Raw genomic sequence first — 21,809 nt, forward strand, 5'->3', positions numbered from 1 at the left:
TGCTTTGTTTGAAAGAAATTGGGTAATATTTTCCAAAGTGCTTATGTGACTTAGGAGCCTAAGGTCCCATTTTCAAAAATGAATTAGCCACTTAGGAATCTAAGTCAAACTAACTTTCAATGGTGTGACAAAGTTCCTCCTCTACCTTGGTGGGTCCTGCGTTTATTGGCGGATTTGCTCGCTTCACAGATTCACCCTGTGGGTCAGGAAACAGTCCAGAGACCTTCCCCTCTGGTAGAAGCTATAGTCCAGGTCAATTCCTCCTGTGTTTGATTAGGGGTTGAGAGGTATGGGGGAACCCGGGCCCGCCCCCTACTCCGGGTTCCAGCCCAGGGCCCTGTGGACTGCAGCTGTTTAGAGTGCCTCCTGGTACAGTTGCACGACACCTACAACTCCCTGGGCTACTTCCCCATGGCCTCCTCCCAACACCTTCTTTGTCCTCACCACCGGACCTTCCTCCTGATGTCTGATAACGCTTGTACTTCTCAGTTCTCCAACAGTACTAGCTCCCCCGGGCTTGACTGGAGTGAGCCCTTTTATAGCATCAGAGGGGCCTTAATTAGAGTCAGGTGCTTAATTGCCTCACCTGACTCTTAGCAGCTTAATTGGAGTCAGGTGGTCTATTAGCCTGGAGAAGCCCCTGCTCTGGTCACTTAGGGAACAGAAAACTACTTATCCAGTGGCCAGTATATCTCCCTTTTGCTACTCTGCTGTTCCCAACTGGTCTGGGTTTATCACAATGGGCTAAAAAATTTCATATTTTGTTGTTGATGTGTCTTATAATGGGTGCAACATACTTTTGGGTTCTAATAGCAGGTAATGAATGCTTTAAAATTACAGTCCACATACATGTATGTTTGCAGGTTGCACAGATAAAGGAGGAGTTAAAAGAGAAAAAATGCACATGGAATGTATAGTAAAAGTACTCACTATTCTACAATAGCAGTTGCTGACAGTAATTAGGAATTTAAGAATTTTACTCTGCTTGCCCAGTTTGGATCATTTTTTCTTTGGATTTTCTATAAAAAATAGTATTTTCTATATCTTTGCTAGGAAAATTCTGAAATTTGGAAATATGATGAGCAGGACATGATTTTAATAGGGGACTTCATAAATATGGCATGTCAAATAATAATTCAAATGTGGACTGTATAAAGTAAATTATTGTGCATTTTGGTATAAATTCTTACTGATGTTTCTATAATAGTGAAGATATCCTGTTAGAATTTTATTGCTAAACTGTTTTATGTAATTTCAGAATCACAAAAGTGCAAAATGCTAGAAGGCAGTAGTCTCCCTTGTAGACTGTGCCTTTATTGGAAAAGTTTCACTTTTTAAAAAATTACTTTGCCTGGGAAAACTATCAAAACTCCAGAGCAAACAAAATCTGCCAGACAAATGTCTTGATGTTTGATCAAGTTCAAGGCATTAGCAATATCATGCAGCATAATTTCTGCTTTTTGAAAAACAATGGAGCTCGTTTAGAAATTGGGATTCCCTGGAGAATGCCACATGACTTCAGGCTATTAATTATGATGTTCTATTGTTATCTTTTGTTCAGAACAATAGTGCTCCTGAGGTCCTGTGGAATTTTTCTCCCATGGAAGGTGTCAGGTTTTGATTAAGCATCATTACATACAGTTCATTAACAACGTATCTTAAAATGAGTTCTTGATTGAACATTTTTATTGGCCATTTAATATAATTTATAGTTTCTGTTGAAATTTCACATACAACATTTGCCAAGCTAGTTGTTATATTTTTTTCATTAAACAATGGCATTTGGGGAAAAGAGCTCATTTTTTAAACAGTAGAATGGATTATTCAAAAAACTGATTTTGAATACAGTATATCTTGAAAAGAATTATTCTGCTAATGATTTTTACTAATGGTGCTACCACACATGGGTATAGGCCAATATGAATGTCCCAGTTCAGGTTTGTTGCACCTAACTAAGGTACCTAATGTTTTAAATCTGACCATCAATATAAACACACTATATTTTGGAAATTAATGAGTTTTTGCTAATAGAGTTTTATCATTGTAAATGAATCAAATTCTAGCAAATCTACAAAAGAAGCCTATAAAGAGTATGCTTGCCTGAATATTACCTATAGGGAGCACAAATATTCTCAAACATATAGATCAAAGGCCAAACTCAAGACATAATTGTAAATCCAGAGGACATTATCTTTTGAAAGATTTACTATATGGTTCATCCTTCAGCTTCCAGTAATCTAGGAGGAGTTCAAATAGGACCATTCAACATTCAGAGTACTCTGACTGTAGGATAATATTTTGCATATATTATTGCATTTAGAATATGTAGTTTTTTCATTAACTATGCATTGTGAATTTTAATTACATTTGACTTGTTTCAGTTCTATACATAGATTTTGCCTTCAGGTATTCTCTTGCTCTAGGAAATAACTCTATACAAAATAGTTGTTTTTCATTTTTTAAAAATTGGTGTGACGAGGTCTGATGTAGAATAGGATGTAATAATTTAATATTGTTGAAATGGCATCTGAAGTGGGGCACATGCAAGAAGCTAAATGTACTTAGAAACAAAACATTAGTCAGTTGGAATTTGTTTCCAAGGAAAATTGATAAAAGACATGCCTTTATTTTTAAAGTCCCTCCTCCCCCCCCCCCCCAGACACATTCAGGATAATGCAGAGGAAACACCCTAGCTATGAAAGTTTGTCAGTATAGCACATGAATTGGTTGCAATTAAATGAGATGCAGCCCAAATCTTTGTCCCCATATTCAAACCAAAACTAAACAGAATCCTTTGCTGAGACTTCAGACAATTTGGATAAATCCTCCCATAATTCTTCTCTTTTGCTTCACTTCTCTACTTCCTAGTTCTGGCAGGGATTAGAAGCAGAAAAGCTAAAATACCATCAGAGAAGCTGGTTTCTTGATATGTTTGGCCTGCTCATAATTAGGAAGCACAAAAATCTTTCAAGCAAGTTCAAGCGTATAGATCCTAGAGATATAGATTGTTCAGATAAAGTTCAGAAAGATATCTGAACTTTTGGATGCTTATTCAAACAAAGCCAACAATCCTTTTGGATAGAGATGGGCCTCAACCACAACATTTGGATTCAGCTGTAGACTGCCTACCAAAAGTTTGGGGGTATTTGGATCCATGATGTGTTTGCCTATTACAGAAAAATTGTCAGCTGTGAAATTTGGATTTAGATCCATGTTTGGATTTCAACTTACCACTAAATGTGAGCTTGGGTTTGGGCCTATCTCTGTATTCATGGTTTGTCACTAGAAACAACCAGAACTAAGAAGTTCTGATTTGTTGAAGTGACCCCGCTCCCTTTCTTGTTCATGGTTTGATGAGTACTTACCTTTCAATAATGACTGTTCAAAGTAGATTACTTTTTAGGGAGTATTTCCCCATAACTTACCTCATAAATGGGGCGCTCTAATTGACCATATTTCCCCATCTTTGAATCCCTCCATTGGCTTCCCTTTTCCAACACAGCCATTTAAAGGGTTATCATCAACTTTAAAATAATATTTCTATCTGATTTTGCTCACCTACTATTGCTAACATTACTATATTTGAAACAGATGAGAGAAAAATATTTTTCCTCAATTTTTTTCAGTTTTTTTTACTTTGTGCACTTGATAGCACTTTATTCCTCACTCTTTCTTCCACGTAGTCTGTTAATCAGTTTTCCCTGCTGCTTGTGGTGGCCTTTCACACAGCAACACAAGAGCAAAACACACATTTAAAAAATAGGAACTGAGAGTGTAAAACTAGGGCACATGGTAATTTAATTCATAATTTGAAATGGATTATATTTCAAGTTTATAGCATCCTTTTGAACTTGTCCTTTCATTCAAGGCCCTACATAACTCTCCATTGCCAACTTATCCAACTTAGACTGATACCATATCACCCTCTCTCCCTCTTTTCTGCTATAATGCCTGCTTCAATGTCCCACTGATTCTGCCACAGCTACCTCCATTCCTTTTTCTACACTGTCTCCTATTCATGGAATGCCCTTCGAATACTGATTTGTCCAATCACTACCCATTTTACAAAGAAATCTTTCCCTAAGAGTCACTCTTTCCATGCTGTGCACAAGTAGTGAGTCAATAATAATTACTATTATTCTAAACAAAACAAAAACAAAGCTCACTCAACACAACAGCTACAAAAAACCCATTATACTTTTAATTGAGTTGTCAAGATTTGCACATCCCTAAACTGAGCAATAGTGTCACTTTAGTTGTAACCTGTATCCTTCCTCACCGCATCTGCTCCCTACAGTTTGTTACCTTCACTTGTCACATGGGGCTAGATTCACAAAGAACATAGGCAGTCTGCTGCAGAGCATTGCCACACCTAACTTTTAGGTGTGTAGAAAATCACTGAGATTCACTAAGCCTAGGTTAGGAGCTGAGGGCCCCTATACGATGAATGGGTAGAGATGGGTGCCTTAGAATGGAATTAGATTAGATTGCAAGCTCTTCAGGGCAGGGATAATGTCTTTGTATGTGTTCTGGAAAGAGCCTAACAGACTTAGAGCACTGTAAATAGAACAACAATAATAATAAATCATTGTTTGTGCTTGTGTTATTTACAGCATCAGCAAATTTCTCTCTCTCGCTCTCTCTTTTTTTTTTTTTTTTTTTTTTTAAGCTGTGACTTAAAAAGAAACAAGTTAAACTGGCAAGTGCCTCTGACCAGGAACCTCATTTGTGTCCCACACCCTCTATGTCATTGGGTGTGTTTGTATATTTACAAAAGTCTCAAAAATCCAAGGTAGACTTGATCAAAATAAACCAACCAACCAAAAATACAATTCATGGAAAGCCTTTAGCTTAAAAATCACAGAATTTGAACCAAGATTCAATGAAATTACAATTCCCTGAAGAGTTTACAGTCGAAAGAGAAGACAAATGAAGGTTAGCGAAAGGCAGTATTATGATTATTCACCATTTTACAACGGGGAACTGAGGCACAGATGAAACATGTGACTTGCCCAAGGTCACACAAGAACTCTAATATCAGAGGGGTAGCCGTGTTAGTCTGAATCTGTAAAAAGCAACAGAGGGTCCTGTGGCACCTTTGAGACTAACAGAAGTACTGGGAGCATAAGCTTTCGTGGGTAAGAACCTCACTTCTTCAGATGCAAGTCACTTGCATCTGAAGAAGTGAGGTTCTTACCCACGAAAGCTTATGCTCCCAGTACTTCTGTTAGTCTCAAAGGTGCCACAGGACCCTCTGTTGCTTTTTACAAGAACTCTAATGGCGCTAGGAACTGAATGTAAATCCCTTAAATCCTGGCCCTGGGCATTAACCACAACACCACTTCTCCTCTCTACCAACGTAAGTTTATTACAGTAGGCTAGCCACCACCTTCTTTCCATACCCTCGCCAAAGACATGTCATATAAACATTGCCAGGCACCTATAACCTAAAAGGCTTAAATCCTCATTTATGTGGAGATGCTACTATGGATTAACAGCTAAATTTTCAAAGATTTTATGCCACTAAATTTGGCATTTTTGTCTGTAAAACAGATGTAACTTGTTTTTCCACCCACGGAGCAACAATAAAGGAGTGTGCAAGTGGGTCTACAGTTATCTGTGTCCATCAAAGCTTGTGCATGACAGAGGGGGAAAAGTGGAGTGGAGTGGAGTGGGGGGCTGGGGAATGCAGAAGTGAGAACTACAGCCCTAAATAGTTTGCACAAAGTATATGCCTGTTCATATGGAATACAGCTTCTGTGTTGCATGGTCATGCAGGGTGAGGAGGTCTCATTTACCTTGGGCCAGTTCCATGGAGGACTTTGAAGATGAGGACCAAAACCTTGAATTTAACCTGGGAGTCGTATAAAGTCTTATAAAGCCAGAAAGGACCAATGTGCTCATCTAGTCTGACCTCCAGGATAACACTGGACTTCCTTAAAATTAACCCCCAATTGAACAAGAGTATCTCTTTTTTAAAAAGCATTCAATCTTGAAATTTCCACCACAACCTTTCAAAAGTTGTTCCAATGATTAATTACCCTCATTTAAAAATGTGTACCTTATTTCTAGTCTGAATTCACCTAGCTTCAACTTCCAACCACTGGATCTTGCTATACCTTTGCTAAACTGAAAAACTGACTATTATCAATTTTCTGATCCCCATGTAGGTACTTAAAGATGGTGATCAAGTCACCCCATAACCTTGTTAAGCAAAATACATTGAGTTCCTTGACTCTTTCACTATAAGGCATGTTTTCTAATCCTTCTCCTGGCTCTGAATCCTCTCCAATTTATCAACTTCCTTCTTGAATTGTGGACACCAGAACTGGACACAGTATTCCAGTAGCGGCAGTGCCAGTGCCAAATAATAGCTAATATAACTTCTCTACTCCTATTAAATATTCCCTCATTCACACATCCAAGGATCACATTAACCCTTTGGCCACAGTGTCACATTGGGAGCTCATGTTCAGCTGATTATCCATCATGACTCTGAAGTCCTTTAGAGACTATTTCCCAGGATAGAGCCCCCTCATCCTGGATGGTCTATGATTCTTTGTTCATAGATGTATACATTTGCATTTGACCATATTACACACACTTTGTTTGCCTGAGCCCAGCTTACCAACTGATCCAGATCTCTCGGAAGCGATGACCTGTCCTCTCATTATTTACCACTCTCACAATCTTTGAGTCATCTGGATAATTTTGGGGGGGACCCAGTGAAAAGAGTGGGGTGCTCTTAGTGGTCTGTGTTGTTCAACCAACTGGAGCTTTTTTAAGGTTGGCAGTATCATTCCTAGTGTGTTACAGTAATTAAGCTCTGAGGACACAAATGAATGGATAAGGTGAAGTCTCCGAGCCAGTTGGAGGAGGAAAGGGGCATTTTTCACAGCTGAGGCCACTTGGTTATTCAGAAGCATGGAAGAGTCTAGGGCAAGACTGACGCTGCAGGTTGTCTTGTTTCTAAAAAAAAAAATCTTTAACCTACAGTCCCCCTTTCCTATGTTCAAAAATTATTGGAGCCTCCATGCCTCTGTAGATTGCCTGCACGTGACAGTGGAGGCACTTCTGCACTTTTTAAAATGTATTTCTATGGATCTGAAATGAAACAACAATAAAAATCAAGGCTACTAAAGCACTTTTCCTGTACCACTTGGTATTCCCATCTTCTGACTCACAGGCTATGCTGACCTAAGGTGGAAATAGTTCTGATCCTTTTTTCTCTTGTACAAAGGGATAACTTTTTCTCCTCACTTTCTGTTTCCCAAGACATAAATGAAGGGCTTTTCCAAAACTACTCACAATTAGGAGATTAAGAGGCATTGGAGACGCCGATAAGCACACTCCGTATATCACTGTATATTTGCTCTCTTCGTTCTCTAAATGGTATATGCAGCATATAATTTTGTCATGTCTTTAAGGCAAAGGACAAAGGGGAAGGACTGAGAGAATTGTTCACAATGTTCTTGCCAGGATAAGGTTTGTTTTTCCCCCCATTTGACCTTCAACTCTCAGGAAACCTGAGAGTAACTGCTTTGATTTACTCTTATAATAAGGTGATCGATTAATGTGAAAGTCAGGGTTTATGAGGCCTGTCCTCAAATGGTCTTGAGCCTGGCATAGCAAGAGTGTTATACTACCAAACTCTGAAAAAGGTCACATGAAAGGAATCAAAGACAAGATAAATGATGGTTTACACATCAGAAAAGCTCTTTGTAGAATAGACAAGAGAATGTAGAACATAATGTATCTCAGGGCTCTCTGCAAATGGTATATAGTAAATATAGTCTGAGCTGCCCCCTGACAAATTGTTGTTATTGTTTTGGTTTTTTGCTTTTTCCTTTTGAACAAACCTGGGCTCTTGAACCCCATGTCACATGAACAGCCTTTGGCTCAGGTCAAATTCCAGCAAATGAAAAGGACTGACAGATCTCAATATGGTGCCCTGGGGAATTTCCACACCCACATCCAGAAATTAGCAGTTTGATTTTATCATTTTCTGTCCTCAGGTTTCAAAATCATAGTCAAGTTTTTTTAGCTGGACATCATGGGTGGGTGGGTTCTTAAAAGAGAAATGTGAACTGGACTGGATAAAATAAGAACTCATCTAAAAAAGATCATGTTTTCTCAAGTTTCAAACTAACCTTTTTTTCTCCCTTATTTTTAATTCTGGACCATCTCTGAAATTCCTGAAGCAGGAAGCATGAGAAATTGTGAGAAAGCACATTCTTCTATTATTTCCACCCTAATTTTGAAGAGGTGTCCATTATATTCTGCTCTCAGTAGCTCCCTTGACTTCAACAGAGTTGCTCCTGATTTACCCTGGGGTAAATGAGAGAAGAACTAGGCCCATATATAAGGAACTATATATATAGCTTACAAGCAATTGTGTACTTACTTCTGAGCTTTTATGTAATTTATGTGGATGAAATTCTCTTCCCATGCACACAGCCCCTGTTCTGAGGCTTTACGTGGGTGAAATGCAGCCGCTGGGGGAGGAAGACAGGATACTGAGCTAGAAGGACTTTTGGTCTGACCCAGTATGGCTGTTCTTATGTAAATTCCTCCCTTCACTGAGGGCTAGGGCAGCTGTATTCCCAACAATATTCTAATCAATGCAGCTCTTCCGTTGCTGTTACGGTGGCTTATAAAATGGTGGATGCAGCCCCTATTTGCTACTTATGCAGGTTGTTAGGATCACTCAGTCAGCACAATTAGAGATCCCATGAAGTCTTCTGGCCTGCCCCAGGCCTACAACCAGTACTGCCCATGATGTCATCCTATGCAAGTCAAATACCCCTCTGCAGCATGCAAGAGGTGTGGGGACTCCCCTAAAGGCTGAACTGTCTGTGGTGCCCTAACTAGTCACACTGCATGGCTGAAGTAGCGTGGAGGACCTTCCACCAGTACCTCAGACCGGGTGAATGTTATGCATATGACTGATTTGTACTTTTGGAGTGGGGGACAAAGAGGTAACAAAAAGTGTGTCTAGCTAACATGCCCGGATGTGTATTTTCAATTATGGGGAGTCTTAGTGGGACACAATCTCAAAGTGTTATGTGGTCTAAAAATCATACACTTCATGCAAGAAAAAGACTGACCCAATCTGGTTTCAAAAGATTACTATCACAGTTTCAGGTAAGTGGAGCTATTCCCCACCTCCATGGTCCCTCAAGGGCACCTACTTAAAGTTTTAGGCTCCCAGCCATCATCCACATCCTCCTCCCTCCTGATGGTTTTTTTTCAGGCTGCACAGTCCCCTCCAATTCCCTGCGATATCCCCAGCAAGCCAGTTTGCCCAAAGGCCAGCACCTGCTGTTCGTTTTCTCTCATAGGGCTATGAACAGCAGATTGCCAGCCGTTACAAGTTACCACACATTTATTCTTAAGGTAAAGGCATGAGAGAAAACATGTAAAAAAAACCAACCAACCAACCAAACAAAAAACCATAAGAGTTCCTATACACATGCTAAAAGCTTATTAGAGGTCACCAGTCAGTCTTACAGGGCCCTAGTAGGCCAAAGCCTTTCCAATCCTTCTACAGGAGTTTGGGCCCCCTTTGGACAGTAGGTCCTGTCCGTTTGCTGGATTGAAAAGAAGGCCCTTAGTCAGCTTAAACTCGGCCTTTTTAATTTCAAAAGTCCTTTCTTTGTCTGTTGGTTTCTGGAAAACCCAGTTTGAACCAATATATGCAAGACTCTCCAGGGGGGTGGTACCTCTTTGGAGGTGTTTACAACTTGAGTGATTCACCTTAATCACTCTTCTCTCACGGTTTTTGGTTCCTGGAGGAGATGTGATTATGGTCCCTCCTGGAGTTGCATCTAATCCCTGGCCCACAATGATACATAAACTTAATACAAGATGATCTCCACAGATATTGCCTGGAATTGCATCCAATATCTGTCACAATGACATTTGGGGAAAATATATGTAATGAGCTTTTCAGATTTTTTTGTAAGACAAGAACAGGTTGAAGAGGCATTTGGACTCCCCCTCCAAAAAACAAACAAAAAAAAGCATTGCAATTATTTATAGAAGGATAAATTGCAATTAAAAAAAACTAATAAAAATGATAGAAATTATAGATAGGAAGATGTAATCTATGATGACATCTATAATGTAATTTAGTGTCATTCTCTTGCAAGACTGTGTTTGCAAATACCTTTATTATTCAAGTTTAAAATGTGGCTTTCCTCTAGAAATGGGGTTTCCTTCCACTCTGGTCACTGGAAATATTTTTCTCAATCTTTTAGGGCAGCAGCCAGTTAATATTCTGCTTGGCCTGTGGGAAGGATCCTAGCCTGGTGCCACTGCATGAATTTCTCTTCACATTCAATATAACCTGACTAGACACTACAGTTGGCAGACACCAGATGGTTGATGGGAGTCTCTAGTCAGAGTGAGCAATTGCCTAAGCCTTAGGGATATAATGATCTCAAGGAAATAAGATTTTATATGATCATGAATCACTTCTGGGGCCTACGTAGATAACTTAAGATGGGAGTCATTCAGGTCACCTTCTCAAAGCTCCTTCTCATACCAAGGGCAAACAATGAGAGGAGAAATTTGAACTTGGAGATCAAGTGATGGAGGCATAAGTCATGTGCTTTGGGATTTACTGAGCCCCTATGTATGAGACGGGATACACCTGCAGAAGGGGTATTAATCTCCCAAGGTAAAAAATGGCAGACCTCGTTAAGGTAGAAAAAGAAGGAAATGGGTGCTTTTGCTTAAATTAAATGATTTGGCTTGTACTTCCAACAAACAAAGCATCAGATGGTTGTTCAAAAACAAGAGATGAGCAACATGAAAACTTTCACATTAGAATTGAATTAACATTGTACAAAAATTCTCCTTGAGCAGTTGTTGAAATTTTAAAATAAATTTACTGCAGTTGCACTCACACTACTTTTCATGAACATTTGCATGGCTGATTTTTACTCTCACAAATCTTCCTGGAGAGCAAGTTTTAAGCTTGTATGTGTTTTTCCACAGGAAGTGTATAATTTATATGGGACACTGCTTTGCACAATCAAGGGGATAGGGTTTCTAAAACGCTGGGCTAGAGCACTCTTTCAGTGGCTATTAAACTCAAGCAAGACAAGGATCTGACTACACTTTTTGCTACTAGGACCACACTCAAATGCAATTATTTTTGTAATTTTAACAAAAGAAAATTACATATAAATTATGCACAAAGCCAATAAATCTGTAGTAGCACTTTTTTTTTTTATAAGAATGATACTTCAGGCCAGGGCTGCATAACACAGAGAAAGGAAGTAGTTTACAATTTAAAAAATTCCCATATGCTGCCTATGTGCTACTTCCTCACAAACTGCCGTGAAAGATTCATAGCCCCAATGGCTTCCTCAAGCTCTTTCACGATTATGATACTCTTCTCAAATTAGTGATCAGGAGCAAAATCATGTGACTTATGACCCCAGTTACAACTAATCAATGCAGCATTCTTTTCCAATATTGACTATAGAACACTTAGTGAAGTGTGTTTATGATCAAACCATACAGTACATAGATGCTTTACATGCTGAGAGAAAGATGGGGTTTTTGTAGTTTGCCCTGCCAGAGATTTGGTCTGTTTTGGGAGGGTGAGTGAATTGCAAAATCAGGGGTCCCTTAAGGAGAGTACCAAATGGAAACCAGGGATATGGGAGGTGTATTTCAGATGACATAATAAGCCTTTTCCATCTCTAATTTCTATGATTCCTCAGTACTACAAGTTAAATTTCTGTTACTATAATGACTTGGGAAGAATACTAGGACAGAGCTTTCATTCGGACCTATTGTAAGCTTATTGTGTTGGGAATTTTCACACCTATATTGTATACATAGGGAACCTTGGAAAAATATCTGCTGTAAATTGCTGTAGCTCCATTGATTACGCTGATGTATGCTAGATAAGGATTTGTGAGTTTGGAAAAATATCAAAGCCAAGCTGGAAATGTTTCTCAATTGTAGAATTTTGGGCGGTGGTACAGATCATAGCTGGAGCTATAATCGGTATAGCAGAGCAGCAGTATAATAAATAAAGCCTGTAATAATTTTCCATGTCTGCTTGTGAAAATGCAGCATTATGAATATAGGGCAATGGGATTTTTGCTCCTAATCCCTTAGGTGTTTTTGAAAATGTCTCCCCTAAACCTTTTGTGTTGTAGTTGCTATGAAGAGGGTGAGACTTGAATATAGGGTAACTTTCTGGGTCTCCTTGAGCTTTACCCATAATGCCTTCTTTTCTTAAGAAGTTTCACATTCACTGAACTTTACAAAACACTGTTCGGTTGCTGGAACCACCGAGTGGAGTCCTGGCAACTGAGTTTTCAATACTAACTCTGCTTTCATTAATAAAAACCAAACTCCTTCTTACTAAATTACATATAACAACCATCAAGAAGGCCCAGCTCTGAGTCAGAGTACCCAAACTGATGAAACATGACGCAAAGCATGCAGACTAGGGGGGGAAAAAGACCAAGCAGATGTGGCAGGGTTGCTAAGTGAGTCTTCAGAGATCTTTGTGGAATCACTTTGCCATTTACTAGCCTTGTGTATGTTCAACACACCTCCTACATTTATCATTTAATAAAATCTTGATACCATTCTTTCTAAAACATACTAAACTCCCAGCAGCACTTCATAAAAGCTTCCTCCAGATCACACTATGCTTATCAGTCCAGTTAAAGCAGAACACACCAAGTGATGGGAAAATTCCTGGCAATGAGAAAAATTTCCCCATGCTATGTATAATTTATTGGTCTAGTCAATTACAGTTGTGATTCATCCCATAAGGAATACAACTTGACTTTCATTATTGTGACATACGAAACTGAAACTATAGATGGCTTGTACAGTACAAACAAACTTCTCATGTTTTACTTGAACCTGTAATAGTCTAGTGATTGCACATAGTGAAGGAGTGATTTTTTTAAAATCACTTTTCTGTACTTAATATCTAAAGCTCTTTCTATGGTGCAGTTGAGGGTGGTTTGTATATAATGTACACCCTCATCCTTTTAACATAGCGCTAATTGACAATTTAAAAGCTAATGTCTTCCCTCCCACCTTCAATGAACCAGCCTGCCAGAAAACATTCCCCCCCACCAGAGACAGTTCAGTTCGTAGTATTCTCTGCACTGTGCACTCTTTTATGCAGCCCCAAACTTCTGAATATTCTCATTAAGAGATAAACACGAGTTGGAAGAGAAGAAATGTCTAGATGGGTTATCAGAGGGAAAAGGAGACAAGAACAAGAGATAGAAGGAACACAATAACAATACAGAGTAACAAGAAGAGTGTGGAAGCAGGAACAAGGTAGAATAAAAGAATACAGGAATAATGAGAGTAGGAATGAAAAGAAAAAGTAGAGGAAAAAGGGATGGAAAACACTCTTAAGTTATAAAACAAAATACCGTTTGCAGAAAAACACTAGACGAAATGGTATGTGTCTGTCCTATTTTTCCAAGTTATTTTGTTGTTTAGCATAATATGAAGGAAACAGGTTGCATTCCATTCTTTGTTTCTAGTTACTGTTTCCTTCCTGCAGCTTCTTCTCATCTTTGCCCATCTTCACTTCTTTTCTTCTTTCTGTCTCTCTTCTTCTTCTTTCTTTGGAAGAAACTAAATATGGCCCTCCAGTGGAGCCTAACTTTTTTGCCCATAGGCCTATCCTGTCCTATTATATACAAACTTGTACCAGATGTTCAATATGTACATGTGCATATTCAAGATGCAAAACATGGGTTTAAAAAAAAAAAAAAGAACCAATTGCAGCAATTTACATCAAATACTTCAGGAATCATCTGTTGGCTCTTTCTCCCAGATCCCCCATAGAGGCATTGTCATGTTTGCTTACCCATTTGCAGATATCACCAGCCTCCACTGCAGTGGGACACCATTGAAGTCACTGAGAGCTGAATCCAAGAGCAGAAGTTGGCCTTTAAGATTCACTTCCTTATAACATATGGTACTGTATTTTATACCAAGAAACCTAACTGAGAAGAAGCATGATATTTACAGTATATTAGATTTAACTCTTACAGTAGCCTGGCAAAGTCTCTGGGCTAAATCCTGAATTCTTTAACTCAGTCTCTCTTTCCAGCAAAACTCCCATTGCTGAGGAATGATTGAGTAAAATGTGAGTAAGGACGTCAGCATTTGGCCCTGTGCCTTCAACAATTTAGATAGGCTGATGGTGACTCATTTCCTTAATAAATTGTGTCTGCAGGGCTGCGATATGAGATTGGTTATAACTATGGGATATTTGTTAGCTGCTTTTTTAATTTTTGGTAGCAATGTCAGAACTCACAAAGAGATCAATAGGCTATTAGATATTAAAATATTGAAAAGCAGCAATACGTTTACTCTGACAAAGAAGCAAAATTGAAGTGGCAATATGCTGGGTTCTGGAGGTCACTGCAAAAAATGGGTGGGTCTATTATCCTTTTAAAATGACACTGTATTGCAGAATCACCAGTGCAGAAATGAATTTACAGCAAATTAACTGAACTCCAAAGCAAAGTCAAAAATGATTCAGGGTCAGACCCCTTCAGCCTAGCGCTGAAATATCCCATTCTTTACACTGATTATATATACTCACAAAGCAAGTAATAAGGTAATATTCATCATGACAAACCAGCTCAGAGTTTGCTTGTCTCTTGGTCTATATATCTCTGTGTGACAATGTACTGCATGCATGCCTGTGTCCTTGCATCCTTGTGTCTGTATTGCAATTTTGTAGCAATAGGACTGGAACAGATTGCTGACACTATAGCAGCAAGGATATTGTTGGGAGTAACTTGGCAACACTTGTAGATGTTGTGACACTGGCTCTTTACTCAAGGGCAAGGACAACGGAGGGAATGTTGAATACAAAATGGTGAGAGAACTGATGTCAAGAAAGTTCAAAAGATGAAAGCAGCAGCAGTAAATAAGTCTGAAATTATTTTAGGTTTACATACTTTAAAGTCCTTAGTGACTGAAAACACAGCCAAGAATTGCTTCAGCAATATTCCTTCATAAATCTGCATAATAATCTCTCAGAGGGGCTTTGGGGAAATTACAAGTATTCATTTACTAAATTGGGTTCAGTGTCTGTATCATATATGCCATATGAATATTCAGTGCTATGAATTCTTCCAAACTAGGGCGAAGTTAGCACACAGTCTGTAAGTAACTCAAGTAGAGAGCACAGTACTGGACTTAGAGAAAGGGAACATAATTATTTTAATCTCTTTCTACTAAGGATCTAGTGAAAAAAAAAAATCTTTAAAAGATATGTCTCCTACAATAATTCAATAACTCATACACAAGTTAGTCCTTCCAAATGTGGGACTTCTGATTATATGTATCTGATTTTGGAATAAAATTTCCTTGACAATACAGGACCACAAGAATAATACAGTGTGTTTATAAATTATTTCTGAAATAATACAATGATAGTTGCTAAGCAGATACAGGAAGACTGTTTAATTACTATGCATAGTTATGATAAAGGAAACATTGAAAAAGAAGAAACAACTGCCTTAGAAGACAATGACCTGTGTTAGCTGACTGAAAATGCTTTCCAGAGAGAGAGAGGATTTATATCTGGAGTTGCCATAATCTCTGCTTCTGAAGGATCCCAAAACGTTTTACAGGTGAGATTTTCAGAAGTGCTTACAGGAGTTAGGTGCCCAACTCCAGTAGAAAGTCCATGAGTTAGGTGTGTAAGGGATTTAAAAGTGTCCAATTTCAGTTTGGCTTAAGTTAGTTTTTTACTGATTTAAGGAATATTGCAATAGGGCATGTTTAGCCTAAAATACGAAATCATGCATAGACTTGCACTAAAATAATAAAGATGTGAATTATACTTAATTATTTTGCTCCAAGACTGTGTATAGACAAGCCCTTATTCTTAAACTGCGTTAGCCTCTCATGTTCACTATGGGTATTTCTACACTGCATGAATAAAGCACCTGTGGCTGGGGCTTGGGCTGATAAAATTGCAGTGTAGGAGTTCAGGCCAGCTATAGGTGTTTTATTGCACTGTAGATAGACCCTCAAGGCCTAGTTATACTCTCAGTGACCTGGGATTCAAAGCTTTTTATGTGAAGGCTGTTGGTTCAAACTTAAGATGTTGCACCCACTCCACAGAAAGAAAGGGAGTAAACTCCTAACGTGGAAGTTCTCCTGGATACTGGTGACAAAATTCACAGTAAGACGAAACTTCATCTGAGGCCCATTGAAGAATGTAATGTACACAGCGTCTATGTGATCAGAGAACTATCCGGGGGGGGGGGGGGGGGGGAGGGGGGAGGCGCCCCACAGTGAAACGTAAAATCCACCAGACCAGGACAGTAATTATTAAAAGCTGTTACTACCGGATAGTTTCTTTGTAGCTCATGTCAAATAAATTTGTGGTCTCAGTCTATTTCCCATTGGAGAGTCATTCACATTATTAACTCCCAGGCAAAAGGGACATTAACTAGTACCTTTGTCAGCAGTCTTAGCAGAGAGGCCAGGATATGTCTGATAAAAAGAAAACAGAGGGAGGAAATATTCTTTCTTCCTGTCCTCCAATGTTTGTTTATTTTCCTCATAACAATTTAATTTTTTATTTCTTCTGAAGCATAAGAGAGATTATTTAAATGTAGCCCAAGTGTTACAATCATTTTTATATACCTTTAAACATTTTTATATAAGAAAATTTCGTAACCTCTTAAGGCTAAATCTGTGTCTTTATGCTTTAAATGTGAAAAAATACAAATAAAAAAAAATGATTAGGCATAGAGACTGAGCTAACCTCTCATTATGAGTTGAATCCTTCAGCATAGGATTGAGATATGTTGGAGGGGTGTTTGGGGGAAAACTAGCTCTTCAATATCATACTGCCCGTTCAGTATCTATACTACCTGCTCTGGGGATAAATTAAGGTCTTCAGGTTTCATGTCTGCCAACCTAACACCTAGTAATAAATTTACTTTCAAATGTTTAAACAAATTGGTAAAGTTTTATTAGCTCTTGTATCTTTCCTTAATCTTTACCACTCTAGCAGAATGGAAAAAAAATTATTGCAAAATGTCATGGGCAAGGAATGATGAAGTTATTCCCAATTAGAAGAAGAAAAAAACCCAACCACATATGATATGATCAGGGCACTGTATGTTTAAAAGGGAGTTTGTGAATCATGAAAAGAAATGCATTTGTGACATGTCAGGAAAGTGTTCCAAGAATCTACAAAGAGGGCGGACCTTGGTATCAGACAGGAATTATGATTCAGCACGCTTGAGGGAAATAGCAAGGTAGAGAGCTTGGTGCTGAGATTGGGGTGGATGATTTTCTATTGTCCTGAGTGAAATGAAAGATGTTTCACCCCAGTCCACTCCACACAAAGGAAGTAAAAACTTGCATTCACCACCTAAGGGCTTTCTAGGGTAATGCTGCCAAATGTAGCAAAAAGACAAAACTTCATATACAGTTTATGCAAGGATGTACTGACACAGGGCCTGAACCAGCTCCCATTAAAGTCAGTGGAAGCACTCCCATTGGCTTTATTGGGAGTTATATCAGACCTGCCATATCCACAGGATTGGAGATCCAGTGAGTCATACTGAAACATGTAAATGAGTTAAAGAAAACCCAAACAGAGAAGTGTTATGAAAAATCATCCCTGCATCTCTTCTTTTTTGAGCACTGAATGTTGCCACTGATTTTATGTTGCCCCTGTCATCGGACCCATCCATCACATAGGTAGATGTATCGCTGCTCTAAAGGTCAGGAGAGTCCCATTGATTCAGGATGTTCTTAAGCACACTGAAAATAGAACATCTGGATTTCAGCACACTACAGCATGGAGGATCATTCAACAGGAAGGCGGAGAAACAGAAGGTAAAGGGAATGAATGAGTCAGGAATATCTCAGTCAAGACGGGTCCTGAATTCTGAGTTTGTGGCTTGTTACCTTCAGTCTTCTCGTTTTGTAAAACTGTTCATCCATGTACTTAGTAATACTTTGAAAAACCAAGGGCTTTTCAGCTTTCTTCACTTGAACATCCACCACCCAGACCCGGCTAATTTTCTGTGGATGGATGAGTGATCAGCAAACCTTGAGCCTTAACAAATGCAAACAGAAAAGCATGCTTTGGGTACATCTACACTACAGGGGGGAGTCGATTTAAGATACGCAAATTCAGCTACGTGAATAGCATAGCTGAATTCGACGTATCGCAGCCGACTTACCCCGTTGTGAGGACGGCGGCAAAATCGACTTCTGCGGCTTTCTGTCGGCGGCGCTTACTACCACCTCCGCTGGTGGAGTAAGAGTGCCGATTCGGGGATCGATTGTCGCGTCCCGATGGGACGCGATAAATCGATCCCGAAAGGTCGATTTCTACCCGCCGATTCAGGTGGGTAGTATAGACCTAGCCTTTGAAAAGGTAGACTTGCTTACCTTAGTTTCCTGCAAAGGATACATCTTAAAAACAAACAAACTGAATGTAGTGCTTGTGAAAGGTGTTGCGTTAACTGAAGTGGAAGCTGAATCCCTCGTTATTATCCACAGGACAGGTAGACAAAGGAGCAACAGGGTAAACTTCTTCACACTGCCGCATGCATATATTTCAGATTTTAGAGGTTCTTGATTTCTTTTCTGAGAATCTCAAAAAAGGTGCCAAAAGTGTGGTCTTTTTGTGATGTAGACATTGGTCTGATAAGTCTAACTCCAACAAACTATTTCACATACATCACTGAACAAGCATTAGATGACAATGAATTTCATTCACTACTGTATACCAAACTGAATCAAATTGGAAGTTGTTACCAGAAATGCAGAGATGAGAGGCTAAGGTCCTCTGCTTCCATTTGAATGAAATAACATAGATAAATAAATCAAATATAGCCTCATTTTGTTGTTATTGAGCTTTCGAAACATTTTTGCAATACTTTCTTTCATATTGTGTTATATTCTTCACTTTATTCGTTATTATTAAACATACATATTTATATCACAGGAGTGCCCGAAGGACCAATCAGAGCCCCACTGTACTAATTGGTGTATAAATATATGCAAAGACATGGCCCGGACCCAAAAAGCTTATGTTATATCACATAATATCATATTATTCAAAAGGCATAATGAATAATAACCAGTTCTATAATATTTTGCTGCTTAGTGAGCACATTGATTATGCTTAGTACAAGTTTGAGGAACAGCTTTCTTTAGTCTCAAATTTGAGACAGTTCCCCTTCTATTTGGCAGCACATTAATGGAAATGGAAATTTGCCTCATTCTAAATGTCAGAATAATAGAGCACCAAAAACAATTCAGTCATGTCTTTCAAACCACGCACATATGGTTCAGCACCAAATGTCATTATTCTTCCCCACTTCTTTTCCATTTGTTGCTCTTTGTTGATTGTCATTGTTTGGGTTACAATTTTTTCAAAGGCTTAGTGCATAGCCCGAGGCAGTGCCAAGGCAGGTTATCTCTTCTAGCCAAAGGCCTGATATTCTGTGCTCAAAAGCCTAAACAAGAACCCCAATTGCAACAGCCCCAGGATTTAGATGTCAAACAATGCCTGTTTTAAAATGCTCCTTCAAAGTTCAATAAAGTTCTTTTCAATTACATTTTTTCTCATACAACTCAGAACTTGTCATTCCCTACACTGACTTCATACACAAACGTAACCAACTTACATTACACTGATCTAGAAAAACAACAAGGAGTCCAGTGGCACCTTAACAGATTTATTTGGGCATAAGCTTAAACCCACTTCTTCAGATGCATGGAGTGAAAGTTACAGATGCAGGCATTGTTATGAAGAGAAGGGAGTTACCTCGCAAGTGGAGAACCAGTGTTGATAGGGCCAATTCAATCAGGGTGGATGTAGTCCACTCCCAATAATAGATAAGGAGGTGTCAATTCCAGGAGAGGAAAAAGCTACTTCTGTAATGAGCCAGCCACTCCCAGTCCCTATTCAAACCCAGATTAATGGTGTTAAATTTGCAAATGAATTTTAGTTCTGCTGTTTCTCTTTGAAGTCTGTCTCTGAAGTTTTTTTGTTTAAGAATAGTGACTTTTAAATCTGTTATAGAATGACCAGGGAGATTGAAGTGTTCACCTACTGGCTTTTGTATGTTACCATTCCTGATGTCCGATTTGTGTCCATTTGTAGACACTGATATGGAAAAACATATATATTGACTACAATTTTTCTTGCTCTACACAGAGAGCCTCATATAAAACTTTGGAAACATTTTAATTAGCAACTATCCAGCCTTAATGTCAAGTTTTCTTTGTTTCTCTTCCCTTGTTCATTAGTACCAAGACTTAGTGCATGAAAAGAGTAATTTTGCTCTTCTCAAGTTATATTCTATCTGTGATACAAAATCATATATATTTCTGTAGTGCCTAAAAATGTGCCACCAGCTTTCTAAACTTAAAGGTAGATACATGCCCTGTCCAAAAATGATAGAAATCATGCAACAAGTAAGAGCTACAACAAGTGGGGAAAACATACAAGAGTCATAAAAATCACACACACAAAAACTATCTTGAAAAAACATTAAGGTTGCAAAGTCAATCATTCCAAACACCAGAATTTAAGTTGCTCCTGCAACCTTAATTCTCTGCTTTGAATGAATGCATTATGATACAGTCTTTAATAACATGATCACATACTATTTTTTCCACAGAATCCCTTTCTTATTCAGTGCTCAGGATGGATGGTGTATAATAAATAAGCAACTATATTTTATTCAGTATGTGCCCTATGCCTTATTTACTACAGTGTATATTAGACAAACCATGCTCTTAAGACAGAATTATTAATTTCCTCATGGGCTTTTCCATGACACTTATCACTTTAGTATCTGAATGCTACACCAAGATAATTAGTTTATCTTCTTAACAGTCCTGTGAGGTCATGATGAGCTATTATAGTTTTGGGGTTTACTCTGTACTCCAAACCTCTCAGCTGCCAGTAGCATACCCAGTGTACTAGGACTTGGAGGAAAGCACTGTAGGTGTTTCAGCAGCCAGGCCTCGTAGGAGCTAACCCTGGTGGGTTCTAATAACTACTCAAACACATGGCTAAGGTAGAGGGTTTTAGAGTTGCTAGAAAGGGGAAGGTTGCAAATACCCTAGATGAGAAGACTTAACCAGTTACAGTTCAAACCAGTTGAGTACCTGTGGGAGTCCAACTGGGAGTCAGGGCTCTTCAGGCCTATGACTTTAGATGCTTCTCCAGTTCAGTCTTTATTCAAGGAAATAAGCATTTGCAGGTTTCCAAGCCAGGCTCAGAGTATCTCATTGAGGACCTTTTGCACTGGTTCCCTTCCCAGCTGCTTCTGCTCCCCCATTAGTCCCACACAGACCTGCACGCACCTGTGCTGTCAGGTAGTCACAGTCTGTTCCACATGCAGCTCTGCCAACAGTTCCTCTGGCTTCTCTCTAGCTCCCTGCTGCCATGTGGTTCCCCTCCCACTGTCAAAGAACCCAGCTACTTCCTGGTTCATGACCTTTCTCTGGTCGGGGAAGAAGTGCAATGGGCAGGAGGGCTGATGGGAGTTGTAGTCCCTTGCTTTGCAGATAGGGAGATATTGGATGGCGAGATTAATGTCAGAAGTATCCACTAATTTTGGGTAGCCAATTTGAGATATCCAGAACCAAATTTTTCAAAGCACTTAGTATTATATAGCACTTTATATATTCAAGAACAGCTCATATTGACTTCAGTTGCAGTTGTGAGCACTGAGCACTTCTGTGAATCAGATCCAATTAATGACCACCTGTAAAAAGTTTGGTTTAAGTAACTT

At 39.0% G+C, this 21,809-nt stretch overlaps 1 long non-coding RNA gene across 1 annotated transcript in view; it reads right to left on the reverse strand.

Moving 5' to 3' along the window:
- Positions 1-14,158, reverse strand: part of LOC135983944 (uncharacterized) — a 172,154-nt gene extending 157,996 nt beyond the window's left edge. Inside the window, exon 1 of the long non-coding RNA XR_010601809.1 lies at positions 13,871-14,158. This is a non-coding gene — a long non-coding RNA (uncharacterized LOC135983944). The remainder of the gene's footprint in view (positions 1-13,870) is intronic.
- Positions 14,159-21,809: the final 7,651 nt, after the last annotated feature.

The sequence above is a fragment of the Chrysemys picta genome, chromosome 5 (assembly GCF_011386835.1).
Source record: "Chrysemys picta bellii isolate R12L10 chromosome 5, ASM1138683v2, whole genome shotgun sequence".
NCBI classification, from domain to species: Eukaryota; Metazoa; Chordata; order Testudines; family Emydidae; genus Chrysemys; species Chrysemys picta.